General features: G+C 38.7%; 1 long non-coding RNA gene across 1 annotated transcript; it reads right to left on the bottom strand.

Annotated features, from left to right (window-relative positions):
* Positions 1 to 2063: 2063 nt before the first annotated feature.
* On the bottom strand, positions 2064 to 13935 carry LOC134737925 (uncharacterized). The gene is made up of 4 exons (XR_010123363.1): positions 13615 to 13935; positions 7252 to 7460; positions 5834 to 6051; positions 2064 to 3361 (listed from the first exon to the last, which is right to left on the bottom strand). It is a non-coding gene; the product is annotated as an uncharacterized LOC134737925 (long non-coding RNA).
* Positions 13936 to 14275: the final 340 nt, after the last annotated feature.

The following is a 14275-nucleotide window of genomic DNA, read 5'->3' as shown; positions in this document are numbered from 1 at the left end:
TGATAATTTGATACACATAAATAATGTGAAATGATTACCATAATCAAATTAATTAATATGTGGCATATCTATCACCTCTTATAGGTTTTTTATTTTTATTTTTATTTTTGGTGTGATGGGGTTTCTTAAGATCTCTCTCAGCAAATTTCAAGTATACAATACAGTATTATTAACTATAGTCACTGTGTGTGCCTTAGACCCCCAGAACTTACTCATAACTGAAAGTTTGTCGCCTTTGACCAACATCTCCTCGTTTCCTCCACCCTCAGCCCCTGGCAACCACCGTTCTACACTCTGCTTCTGAGCCTGATTTTAATAGTCATTATTGAAAATAGTATAGAAGTTCTTCAAAAACTTTAAAATAGGACTTCTATACAATTCAGAAATATCACTACTGAATGCATATCCAAAGGAAATAAAATCAGGATGTTGAAAAGATATCCACACTCCCGTATTTATTACAGCATTGTTCTCAATAGCCAAGATATGGAATTAGCCTAATGAGCCTAAGTGTCCATTGATGGATGAATATATATATGTATATATAAAACATTATTCAGCCTTAAAAAAGAAATTAGCATACTATTATGTGCAACAACATGGATGAGCCTGGATGTTAGGTGAATAAACCAAATGCAGAAGGACAAACACTATGTGATAAAAGAATTAATCTTAAAACCATTGGCTCTTCAACAGATCAAAAATGTAGCCTCTTGGGCTAATTGTATCACAGCAAATGAGACAACAAAGACAATTGTCAGGAAAGCCAAATAAACCTCTTCACATGTCCCAAAAATTTCCTCCAGTCACCAGACTGGCACAGAATCTTACTTGGTAAAATCACATCTCTCAGCCATCTAGGGTAGGTTGATGGAAAAGCAGTGCTTACATGCAGCCTCTAGAGAGAGAATGGAGGAAATAAGAGAGAGTTTAAAAAGTACTCTTTTACCTGTGCCAGGTAATCAAGGTCAACATCAACAGTGACAAGCCATATTGATTATATGTACCCATAATATGTCGTGAGAATGGACTCTTACTTCCCTGAAACACACAGCTCTAGTCTAATTGTGAGAAAAACATCATAAAATCCAAATTTAGGCATGTTCTACCTGACCACTACTCATCAAAACTGTCAAGGTTATCAAAAACTTAGGAAAGTCTGATAAATTGTTAGAGCCAAGAGGAGCCTGAGAAGACATGATTAAAGGTAATATGGTAATTTTTCTGGTATTCTAAAACAGAAAAGTAACATTAGATAAAAATTAAGGTAATCTGAATAAAGAACGAGCTTTAGATAATAATAGTATAACAATATTGGTTCATTAATTGCAACAAATGTACCACACTTTGTGTAAGATTTAATTACAAAGGAAACAGTATGTGGTATACAGGAATTCTCTGTATTATCTTTCCAATTTTTCTGTAAATCTAAAATGGTTCTAAAAAAAAGTTTACTTTTTTTTTTAAGGCACTGTTGTCATTCAATGGAAAAATGGAAGCCAAAAAAGAAGATTTGATTTAAGAATAACCAACCCTCTCATTATCCCATTGGGCACTGTTATGCCTTGTCTCTGGAAACCGATATAATTTACTTCATTTTGATTTGTGTTCTGTCTTGTTCAGAAAGTGCTTCAGGTGACTTGCAAGAAGATATAAAAATTAAAACTAGAGAAGCTATTACAGGGTGGGACTTGGGTGGGGAACAATTTGCCCTAGGGTGGATATACAAGCTTTAGAATTAGGTGGACTTGTGTGTATGCTTTGCTTCTTGGTAAAGTTACTTAACCTATTTGTAGCTCTATTTCCTTATCTGTAATGTGTATTTAATAAGTATTCAAGATGCCATATGCAATGTTGTAAGTATCTTAACAGGTAAGTAATTAACACGTGCACCATATTTGTATACATTGGGCATAGTGGCGTTTCGGTGGTCTGATATCTCAGGGATGTTCCAGAACCCCACCAAAGGATCCAAATTGGAGAATATGTTGGTTTAACCAAAAAAAAAAAATTGTCGGAAATACTTGGAGCTCCACCAAAATGTCTTCATAAAAGAACAAATCTTTCTACACACAAGAACTTCTTAAACTTTAATGTAAATTCCTTCATTTTATAGATCACAAAACTGAGGCCAAGAGGGAGGAAGCGATTTGCCCAAGATCACACAGGGAATTGGGAGCAGAATTAGATCTTAAATGCAAGCATCTCAACTGCTACTTAGTCTTTTCTTTTATATATATCAAGTTACAAATATATACTTCCAAATATACTTCCTGTATACTTTGTAAAACGAAGTAAGGATAAGAGATGTGCAGTTTTCATATTCCAATGTTAGGGATTAAAGATTTCTTCAAGCATCTGATTGCTGATTGGCTAAGAAACACACACCAGTATTTGTGGATATGTAAGAATAAAAAAAGATTTCTTATGGCATATACTTTCAATAAATTTGAAGTAATAAAGAAGCATTTGTTTCCTAGGTTTGTTTTGTTATTGTTTTATCCTAGCAACAATTAACATGATAGTTAAGAGAATAAACTTTGGAGCCAGACAGATACGGATTAAATCCTGGCTCCCCCATTTACTAGTTATATGACCTTATTCACCTTAGTAAACATTGCTGAGCTTCACTTTTGTCATCTTTAAAATAGAGATTACTAATATACAAAATTCATAAGGTTTATATGAAAATATAAAATGCTATATATAAATTTCATAATAAAGAACTTGGCACAAAATAAACACTCATTGAAATACAGTTGTTATTGTTGCTGCTGCTATTGTCATCATTGTATTCTCTTCTTGGGAAATTAATATTGTGTGATTCCCAGGGAGGTACTCAGCCTAGCAATAAAGCAATATTGAGTCCTTTTGTCTCAGCATCATAAAACCTGGTATCATTTATGTCATACTTGCAGCTTACTAATTATGTGATTGGATCAATGTATTTTTACTCTGGCCCCAAGTTGTACCATGTTTCAGATAGAGCTTTTTTTATTGAATAAGGCAAAAACCCAGTCTCAAATAGTCTTAAACCAAATTGTAGAAATTACATGTTTAGGCAATTGAAACCTCCATAGGCAATTTCTTCTTTAGGCTCAGGTTAATCCAGGACTCAAAATATGTAAAAAAATCTGTTTGTTTGTTTTCCATTGCGCAAATCTGTTCTCTTCCATGTTGGCTTCATTCCCAAGATCCACATGGTAGCAATATGGTTGACATCGGCTCCAGAGCTAAAGGCCCAGAGTTTCCATTCCAAAGAGAAGAGAGCACTTTTCTTTCCTAAACAGATTCTATAAAAGCCTTAATCCAGTTTCTGACTGGTAGACATTGACTCATATGCCTAACTCTGAACCAATCACTGTGGGGAGGAGAATAAAACACAATGTTTAGCTTAAGCTGTGGTCACATGCCATTCCTGGAAATGGGGGTAAGGTAGTTCTGTTCAAATAACTAATAGTAAAGGAATGGGCCCTGTATTCTTTTTTTTTTATTACTTTATAACAAATTATTACAAACATAGCCACTTAAAACAACCCAATTTTATTATCTCACATTTTCTGTAAGTTAGGAGTCCAAGAATGGTATAACTATACTCTTTGTTCAGGTCTTCAATGGCTGAAATCAAGGCATTAGCAAAGGCTACCATCTCACCTGGGGCTCCTAGCACTCTTTCAAGCTCATGGGGTCCTTGGCTGAATTAAGTTTCTTGTTAATTCCAGAGGCCACCCTCATGTACTTGCCACATAGGCTATTCTCTCACAATACAATAGCTTTCTTTATTCTGAAGGTTGCCAGGAGAGTGTCTCTCTGACACTTCACCTTCTTTTAAAAGGCTCACCTTGGCCGGATGTGATGTCTCATGCCTGTAATCTCAGCACTTAGGGAGGCCGAGGCAGGCAGACCACTTGAGGCCAGGAGTTCAAGAACAGCCTGGCCAACATGGTGAAACCACCTCGCTACTAAAAACACAAAAATTAGCTGGGCCTGGTGGTACATGCCTGTAATCCCACCTACTCGGGAGGCTGAAGCAGGAGAATATGTTGAACCCAGGAGGCAGAGGTTGCAGTCAGTGGGCAGAGATTGCACCACTGCACTCCAGCCTGGGTGACACAGCAAAACTCTATCTCAAAAAAAAAAAAAGAAAAGAAAAGAAAAAAGAAGGAAAGAAGAGAAAAGAAAAGAAGGAAAAGAAAAGAAAAAAAGAAAAGAAAAGAAAAAAAAGAAAAGAAAAAAGAAAGGCTCATCTGATTAGGCCAGGCCTACCCAGGATAATCTCCCTGTAGTCTAAGTCAGCTGATTAGTAGCCTAATTATGAGAGTGACATTTCATTGTATTCCACTGGTTCTGTGCATGCTCAGGCAAAGAGGATCATATAAGGAATATATATTAGGGCACACAAATCTTAGGGGCCATTTTAGAATTCTATCTACCACAAACTCACAAAGGAAAACGGGAGTCTGGTTAACAAGATGACATTGATTGTTGGGCAGCCAGAAAAATAAAATCCCCTACATCTCTTCCGAAAAACAAAAGGGCTGGGATTGGCCCAGATTATCACTACTATCTCTTCCAATTCAAATCATGCTTAATTTTGTGAAACCAAATATAGAATCTTAAGTATTTCCAGTGTCATTGAGGGAATTAGCAGCAACTGTGTATGAAAGTCACTAGAAATAGAGGGCAAATTTTTCAAAAATATGACCCTCCTGAGTGTTGTCTCAGCAATTTTTGCAACCCTCCCCTTTTGGTGGGCATATCTTGCCCACCTCATTAATATTTTCTGACTGGCTGTTGACAGTGCATTTTTTATAAGACTTGAAGGGCACAGTCTAGTCTAGGACCCAAAGGAGTTGAAGAAGCCTTCCTTAAATATGGCCCTGACCCAGCAAGCGAGTCACCTTCCCTGAAGTCTTGGAGCTTGAGCTATGGTTAATCTCTGGCCCCTTGTTTTTGGCAATGAAAGGGGAGGATGTGGTCAGACTCATAAAGGCATTACTCAGAGCCAGTTTGGTTCCGAGGAAAGAAATCTGGCATGATCTATTCCTACATGGCTCCATCCCTGTCTCCAAAAGCTTCCCAGAGGACTGCCTTCAGGACCTTGGCCTCAGTTAGGAGCTGACCACCAGCAGAATTTGAACTCAGATCTCCCAGCACTGGCCTTCTCTCATGGGTAATTGCAAGAGAACATATGAGAAAATAAACAACTTCTTCTTTGGTTACAGAGCTCCCTACAGTGTTTCACATTTCCTGGGCTGACATTTCATAAATAATTGAGCATTTACTATGAGTTAAAGCATGCATCTACATTCTCTATATCCTGGCTCTCTTACTTTGTATGTGTGTGTGTGTGTGTGTGTGTGTGTGTGTGTGTGTGTGTGTGTATGAACATATATATTGAAAGACCAGCGAAGGCACCTGCCCTTGAAGAATTCATGATCTACTGGTGGAGATTCAGAAATGTGTTTGAACAGTTTCAGCAAAATGTGAAATGTTGTAATGGGGGAAAACAAGGTATAGCACGTAATGTAAACCAAGACAAAAGGATTCAAGGAGGGCTTCGTGTAGAAGGTAGTACATGAGTTGAGTTGAGCTTCAAGAGATAAAGGGATGTTAGCTAGGTGAAGGTCAAAAAGGTATTTGGAAATGAACAAACAGCATAAGAAAAGGCCAGATTTATAAAACAGCAAAGTTCATGCAGAGAAAAATACAAGCAAATTGATAGTGCTGGGATGTAAACTTGGTTATGGTCTGAAAAGGGTGAAAATGTGGAGCTTTACAAAAAAGGCGAGTATGGAGAGGTCAGCATAAACAAGGTCATAGAGAATCTTACCTGCTACATTGAAGAGCTTGGTGTTTTTCTTGTGGACAACATGGTGTCCCTGAAAGGTTTTGAGCTGAGGAGAGATAGGATTTGTTTGCTGTGGATTCCTCTATCTGTAGTGTACAGAACAGATCTAAGTCCACAAGGCTGGAGATACAGAGGTCAGCTCTTGGCTGTTGCAATGGTTCAGGTGAGAAATGGTGACAGTCTGAAATCTAGCAATGACACTGGGAGGAAAGAAACAGTCTTAGAAGATTTGGGGAATAATATCTGCAAGATTAGTTGTAGATTAGCTGTGGTGTCTAATGAAAGGAATAGCATCAAGAACAATACCTAAGATGACCTCCTCCAGTCTTTTTCTTTCTTTCTTTTGTTCTTTCTGTCTTTCTTTTTCCCTTCCTTCCTTCCTTTCTTTCCTTTCTTTCTTCCTTCCTTCCTTCTTTCCCTCTTTCCTTCCTTCCTTTCTTCCCTCATTCATTTTTTCTTTGTCTTTGCCTCTTCTTCTTCTTCATGAATCAGATTGAAGTTCAACCAACATTTATTAAGCATTTATTATGTTACAGTCATGTTCTAAACACTTTACAAAATCACATTTTGCTTCCCAAGAAACAACTCTATCAGAAAAGAGATAAAGTAGTGAAATCTTGGAGAGAGAATCAGCTTGCTTAAGGTCAGCTAGTAGCAGAGATAGGAATAGATAGCATTTGTTTCAGAGAATACTGGAGTTTGCTTGAGTCCTAGACCACTGGAATGAGAATTTTATAAACTCAAAATGCATATTTGCAGTTATTGTAAAGAGAAGCATAGTGGGATAAAGACTATAGCTTTATAATGACCGCTATTATTGTGCCACCAATCCAGTGGTAGGTTTAGAGATTTTAAACCAGTGATTTTCAATCTTGCCTATACATTGGAGTTACCTAGGTAACCTTAAGAAACTTTTAAAAAACAATGATGGTGATCCCAATCCTAGAAACTCTGATTAGATTGTTTTGAAGTACAACCTGGGCATCAGTATATTTAAAATCTCCAGGTGATTATAATGTACAGCCAAGGCTGAGCATCATGGAGCTAGCCCCGGAACAAGCAGAAAATGATCTTCTCTCCTGACTTCTGCACCTGGTCCTCTCTCCTTTCTCCTGCCTTAGATAGTGTGACTCTTGCACAAACGCAAAAGCATTCTTCCCAGCATGGCCCTCCCCTCTGCTGCAGCCTCCCCGCTGCTGTTGGTCCCATACTCTTGGCACAGATGGATCTGCTACCTAATTGCCTGCTTATTTGTTAAGTGGTTGTCCCCAGCAGATGTTCCCATGTGGGGATTTGGAGGCCAGCATCTGTATACAAACAGATGATTGCATCACTGTCCTGCTTTTGATCTAGTCCTAATGGGGCACCGCCCAGGCCACAGATCACCTTCCAAAACTAACCTGATGATAAGCTTTCTGATTCCCCATTTTCATCCCCAACTTGTTCTTTTAATCATCCTTCATGATCTTAGAGGCTCTGCGTGTGTCTTCTTGGATTACTTTCTTCCTCTGCTTTTTAAATTATTATTGTTGTTGTTGCTGTTGATCTTTCTCTTAGAATAACAGGGCATGATGGCAGCCTCAGTATCTTCATGGTACAAATGTGCTAACTGGGACACAGAAAGGCAAAGTCACTTCATCAGGATTAGGATACAGTCATTCAGAGGAAGAGCTGAGTTTTAATTCTTCCATCTCTTATCTCCATTGCCATATACCACCTTACCCAGCCTCACCAAATAGACTATGGGTTTGATGGCTGATTCTGAAACCTCCTAACTGTGAGACTTTGACAAGTTACTTCACCAGAACTAGCAACATAATAATATTCTATGTCTGCCAGCATCATTGTGGAGTTTAAAAATACTGTGTATGAAGTGCATAGCACCGGGTTAAAAGAGTTGTTCAAAAAGGTATGCAAAAATGCTGGAAAAGTGATAATGATGTCCAGCATGATGATTTAGTCCCAGGCATATGAATTAGGTATTCCCATTTGAATCCCCATTATCCCTGAGTAGCAGAGCTCCTTTGGTCAAGTTACTTCACCTCTTTGAGTCTCCATTTTCTCATTTTAAGAATGAAAATAAAAGTAATATTAATCTTATCTCATTGTAATAATATTGAGCACTTATTACACAACTTGGCACATATTGAACCTTAAGATAATGATAAATATTAGGGATGAAAGTGAGAAAGGAGAAAAAACATAAGACAACACTGCTTTCTATCATGTAGAAAGAGCACTACCTGAGGAGTCAGGACACCTGATTCTTAGTATAATACCAGCTCCAAGAGTAATTTTCTGTGTGATCTCTGATAAATTCCTTTCTATCTGTGTGCTTCAGAGGTCTTATCAGGAAGACTGGATGGTCTTTGTGCCTTCTTCCATACTATGATCTCTGTCTCAACAAAGCTCTCTAATTCCTCAATTCTCTCATCAGCCAAGGAATGTGACATGCCAGGGTCCTTCTGGCTTCATAAAATAGGGTCCTTCTGGTTTCATAAAATCCTTTGCCTTCCCTATCTCTTTCCCCATCTTCCTAGTGTTTGTGCTATGACCTCCTTCTCACTGCCTTTTTCTGTACATAAGGAGGCAGTCTCACCCTGTCCTACAACCTTTGCCTTAAATGTGGGGAGAAGGACCCAAGAACCCAGCCATAGAGAAGAACCACCAAGTGCTTTTAGAGATTAAGCCATGGTCTCCTTCTGAGAAGACAGTGACTGTCAAGTGGAAAAACTGACAACAGCTTTAGCTCCAGTCATGCAAATAGTATTACTGCAAAGACATATATTTAGCATCTATGACATCAGCTTGATTTACCTTGATTAATGGAGCAATTTGCTGTGCATTTTTCCAAATGCTGTAATCAATTAGGGCTCAAAATAGATTAGAAAACCTCTATGACGTGGACACAGTCCAAAAAGGCTAATGCATCATAAAATATATGTATATATCCTTTCCAACGATGCAGTACATGAAGATTTGTGTCTTGGACTAACTCAGAGGGGTTCAGGTTTATACAGTTAGGCATCAGGCACTTTTGATTTCAGGTATTGTTAAAGACAAGTCAGGGGAAATGGTGCCATGTAAATGCTACTCTATCTTGATCTAGCGTCTCAACATCTCTCCACGTATACTCTTTCCCCTATTCCAGTCCGTTCTCACAGTGATGTTTATAAAACACTCAGCTGGTTATAGCCCACTTGTAACAATAGAATAGGCCCTAATCTCTTAGATTGACATTGACAGCCCTTTGAAATTGGCACCATAGTATTATTTCAAATTCATCTCCTGCTATGTCCCACACATTCCCCATATTTTATCTTTTATATTTCTCAAAGTTCCCCCCAAATATATCACGGACTTCCTTATAACCCTGTATTTGACCATACCTTCTCTCTGCCTTGAATAATAAAAAGAACTCATATTTATGGAGTATTTTTTATAGACCAGGCACTGCGCTAAATGTTCACCGTATGTTATTGCCCTTAATTCTCATAACCACCCCATAATCCGTGAAAGCTGAAATGCTTGATCTAAGTTGTACATAAGTCAGTGACAACATTAAGATCAAACCCTGGTCGATCTAACCCCAAAGCCCTTGGTCTTTCTTCCTCTCCTTCTGTATAATTCCTTTATCTTTTCTTCTCAATCCTTCTCCACATTTCACACTCTCACTGTGCTCTTCTTTCCAGGAGGAAAGATACCTTTCAGACTTGGTGACAGTTAGATGCTAGAAGCTGAATGTGTGGCCCATTCGGAAGTGAAATTACTCTGTGCCCAATTGACACATTCTACAATGACTTATGAGCTACTGCTCTAGGTAAAGTACCCTCCCAGGCACTAAATATGGTGCAGAGGGATGGAGTGTGGTTTAAGGATTGAACATAACAAAGCACTGCTTGACAAAGAGACTCAAGTGACTTGGGATTAAATTATACATATTCTATTAACCACGTGTATAATTTTGAGTCTCTCAGAATCTATACTTCATTGTCCATAAATAGAGATAATATTCTATATGATGCATTAGTCAAATTGATATGAAGATATAAAAGTGTTTCATCAAGTATTTCACACAAAGTGTTGATTTTCCTACCTGGCACCCGGCCTGAAGGAACTTCTGATTCTAGGAGCTTTTGCTTTAAATTCTATGTAAAACTATAAACTACACAGCAGTATGAATTCCTGTTAATTTCGGACAAGAATTAGAGAGCTGACTGTACAACCATTGAAATTGCTGCCTGGTTCTTCAGGACTTCTCCAGGACCTCATAAAACCTGGGCCATAACTGGTCCTCAAAACCTGAGCCATAACTTGTCCTCAAAATACACTCACCAAATGAATGAATATTGCTGTCACTGCAGGAGAACCAGACTATGAAGTCAGAAACATGGGCTCTGGTCCCAGCTCTACTCCTCACTGACACTAGTAAGTAAATTCAGTTTCTTGTGGACTTGGTTCTTTATCTTTAAAAAGAGCATGTTAAAACCCTGACTTCATAAAGTTGTTATGTAGAGCAAATAAAACTCCACATGGAAGTGCATTGTAAACTATCAAGAGATGTGTATGTACAAGAAGACGAACAGAATTGATTTGTATTCTTAAAGGAATGCATAGGCATATAAGTGCTGTGCTTGAGGCTCTCAGAGGATCTCCATCCAAAAGTCTATAATTCAAAGTCTAGTGGTTTATTCCATTTTTACAAACGACCATTCATCATCTTGACCTGACACTTAGCGAATGAACCACAATATCCTCCAATCCACTGCTTAGCATATTCTTGGCAGAAAGAACATTAGAGGCCAACAGATCCTCTACTTTCTTTTCCCCAGTACACACCATTGTACTGATAAGGAGCCTGACCCCCAGAGGGCAGGGACTGTATCTTCCCCTTTTTTCAGCACTTAGCACAGTGCCTCACCTATTACATGTTCATTAACTCTTCAATAAGTGAATAAATAAACAAATTAAATGACTTATTGAAGCTATCATCAGTGCCTAGCACAGGGCCTGACCTACTATGTTTAGTTGTTGGGTTTTTTTTTGTTTTTTTTTTTTTGATGAAATGAATAAATGGATAAATGCTCATCCAGCAAGTTGGTAGCAGTGATGGAACTCATACCCATTCCTTGGCAATCTGTATCCCAACACATCACAAGCTGGTATTCATCCTGGCTTGCATTTGCTGCTACTTGACTTAGGTTTGTGCATTTGTTTGTACATATGTACCTCTAACTCTGTAGAAGAAACAAGAGAGTTTGTCACTATGTCTCTGGGAATATATAGCTTAGGGTTTGTCACCCAGTAGGTAATCAATAAACGTGTCTTAATTATATGAACCTGGGCAAATTAAAGAGGCTATTTGGAGTGTGACTTCTGATGAAGAGACCTGGTAGGAAGTACTTTGTGTGGTCTGATAATGTATTTATTTACGAGACTAATGTTTATCTAAGCTCCAGAAGATTTCTGGCTTCATTTTGGTATCTGTGTGCATTTGTGTTATTTTCCATCCTTCTGGGGAAAATAGCCCCATCCTTCTGGGGTCCAGCTGGGCTACAAAGTAATAAACAGACATAAAAATTGGCTCACTTCATGACAAGAAGTGGGAGCAACCCAAACCCTTTAAGAAATTCTTCTCTCAGTAGTGAATGCACCAGCATCCAGCTAGTTCAAGCAGGGTTCAAGTAAGCACTCTAACTTTGTGAAAACTATTTATGACCAGCACAATAAAACCTCTCTACCCACTCAGTTGCTGGGCATTTGAGACATAGTTGTTTTTCTTTCAGTCTGTTCTTTGACAGCAATCAACAACATTGAGTTACTTTGACAATTTTGACAACTAATTCAGGGTATGAGCAAGCCTGTCCTTTTGTTTCCTTAGTATATCCCTTTGAAATTTAAGAATTCTACAGTGTCTGATACAAATCAATGGTCTTACTTCCTTCTGAATGGCTGAACCAAGTTTAAAACTACTGTCTAAAATATCTTACTGGATATTCTGAAGAGACCAAATCACTTTCAAAGGTTCATCATATCTCTTTGCTCATGACATTTACTTCACAAAGAATCCCATAAACTCCAAAAAAAAATTACTATAGTATGCATTTGACAGATGACTCATTTGCCAATCTGTTTATTTCATATATATTGAATTAATAAACTTGTCCCAAAAGATAGATTAAGAGGTAAAACCATGGTCTGTGTCCTAAAGGATACCATGTCCAGGCATGAAAAATGAGGCATGAGTATCAATTTCTATGGCACCAGACAGCTCTCACTGACACAGACGAGAGACACACAGTAACCCAGAAACTCAAGAGAAGAGTGGCCACTTCTGGAGGTGGACAAGAGGAGGGAGATGGAATTTAGAAGGCTTCATGGGACAGGTAATCCTTGCACTGGGCCAGAACTGTGTGTGCAATACTAATCTGTTATTAGTGAGGGAGAGAGATGGGAGCCTAACCCACCCAGGTGAAAAGCATGGTTTTTACCAGCTCACTGTGCCCTTTTACTACACTGAAGTCCTATGGTCCTAAGTATCTACCGTCTTGGGGCTATTCTTGAAAAATAACAGTAACCAAATTTGCTGTGTGCCAGATATCATTTGAAGTGCTTCACACTTGCTAGCTCCTCACCACAAAGGTAAATGAGGTAGGTTGTCTCCATTTTTGTAGGTGTGGAAAATATATTTGAGTTTAAATACAAGTGTTGGGCACTTGACCAACATCACAGAGCTAGTCAGTAGAGCAGCTGGGCTCCAATTCAGTTCTCTCCTACTCCTTAACCTACCTTCCTTAAATCCCATGCTAACTACCTTCTTGGTCAGATGGTTTAATTGCTCCGTGGGGGAAAATGAGTGTTGGCAGAAGCACCTAGGGAGGTCTCCTTTTGGAACTTAATCCTCCAGGGCTCCATAATTGTGCTTGTATGAAACAGAACTCCCAGTGCCTACCATCTGAGCTCATGATCAAAGGAGATTGCAGAAACTCACAAATGTCAAGTGCCCATTTATCCCAGATTGTACTGTGGTGCTTTAATCTACTCTGTCTGTTTACCCTTGCAAGAAGCCTGTGGACAATGGATTATTTTCTTCATATTGTAGATGAGAAATCTGTCTTGTGCAGTTTCAGAAGTTGCTTGATTTCCCACAGCCAGTCTCTACCAAGGCAGCATTTACAGGTATGATATTTACCTCCAAAACCCATCTTATTTTAACTTTCTCTTCTGTAGATTGCACAGTACCCTGTAGCATATGGCTTAATGATCACAGTGAAAAAGAAAAATTAAAACAAAAATAGAAAGGATAAGGAAAAGAAGATATAAAAGGAGAAGGAGGAGGAGGAGGGAAAGGAGAATAAAAAAAAAGTAGTCAGAATGTACTTACATGCAAGCTACTGAAATGCTTTAAAGGAGCCCCAGTATTGAGTAATATTCACTAAGGTAGGACATTGACATAAATATTCAGGGGACATTTTCTGACTTGGATTTTGAATAAAAGAAAGACCAGAACATAAGAGGGAGTAGGGTTTTAGTGCTCTGAGATGCCAGATTGGACACAGGAGGAAAATCTGCAAGACTAGCCTAGAGTAGCAATGGTGTTGGTTTTTACATAGCAATTTGCTGAAACATCTTCCACAGGACTACATGGCTCTCCTAACTTGAAAGTCCCTTTTATTTGTTTATTAAATTAACCGATAGACAAAAGGTTCAGTCTTTCACTATCAGCCTACGGAATTTATTAGTCAAATAACGATTGCCCTCACCTCAAGTTATGTTTTCATTGTATTTGTTCCATGTCTTCTGAGCTCTGGCTTCCTTGGAATGAGGCTTGCATCTCGGCAAGATCAGTTAAATCTCTCTACTTTGCTGATAGCAAGCAGCCGAGAAACAAAACAAAAGCATTGAATCTATATTTCCCTTCCCCCTTTCTTTCTTCCTTTTCCTCTCTTCTCTAACCCCTCCCCTAGAGAACGCCAGAGAAATAAAAATAAAGTCGTAATTAAGAAAAGGACTAAGAATAAATTCCATGCATTTAACCCAAGTTCCATCTCTGAACCCAGGAGGATTGGTGCATAGTTGTGGTTGTGCTAGAGGAAGCGTGCAGGGAACTCATGCTGTGCTTTCAACACAAATACAGCTCATAAGGAATAGTTTATCACTTAAACCATCTCTTTAATTCTGCAGAGTAGAGGGAAGACCTCAAAAAAGGCTCAGATACAACCACCACGGCCACCAGGGTCTTTCAGTTCTGGAATCCCTCTGGCACAAATAGCTCAGAGCAATTCACAAACATTTATTGACGAAACCCCATGACCCCTCCCCCAAGTGAATACTTTAATATCCCATTCTGCAGAGGGCAAAATGGTAACATGGAGAAGTTCAAGGCGCTTGGCTGCCTGCCATGCAGAGAAAACGAAGTCGTGG

The sequence above is a fragment of the Pongo pygmaeus genome, chromosome 13 (assembly GCF_028885625.2).
Source record: "Pongo pygmaeus isolate AG05252 chromosome 13, NHGRI_mPonPyg2-v2.0_pri, whole genome shotgun sequence".
Taxonomy (NCBI): Eukaryota; Metazoa; Chordata; class Mammalia; order Primates; family Hominidae; genus Pongo; species Pongo pygmaeus.
This window is presented reverse-complemented; position numbering and strand designations above follow the sequence as displayed.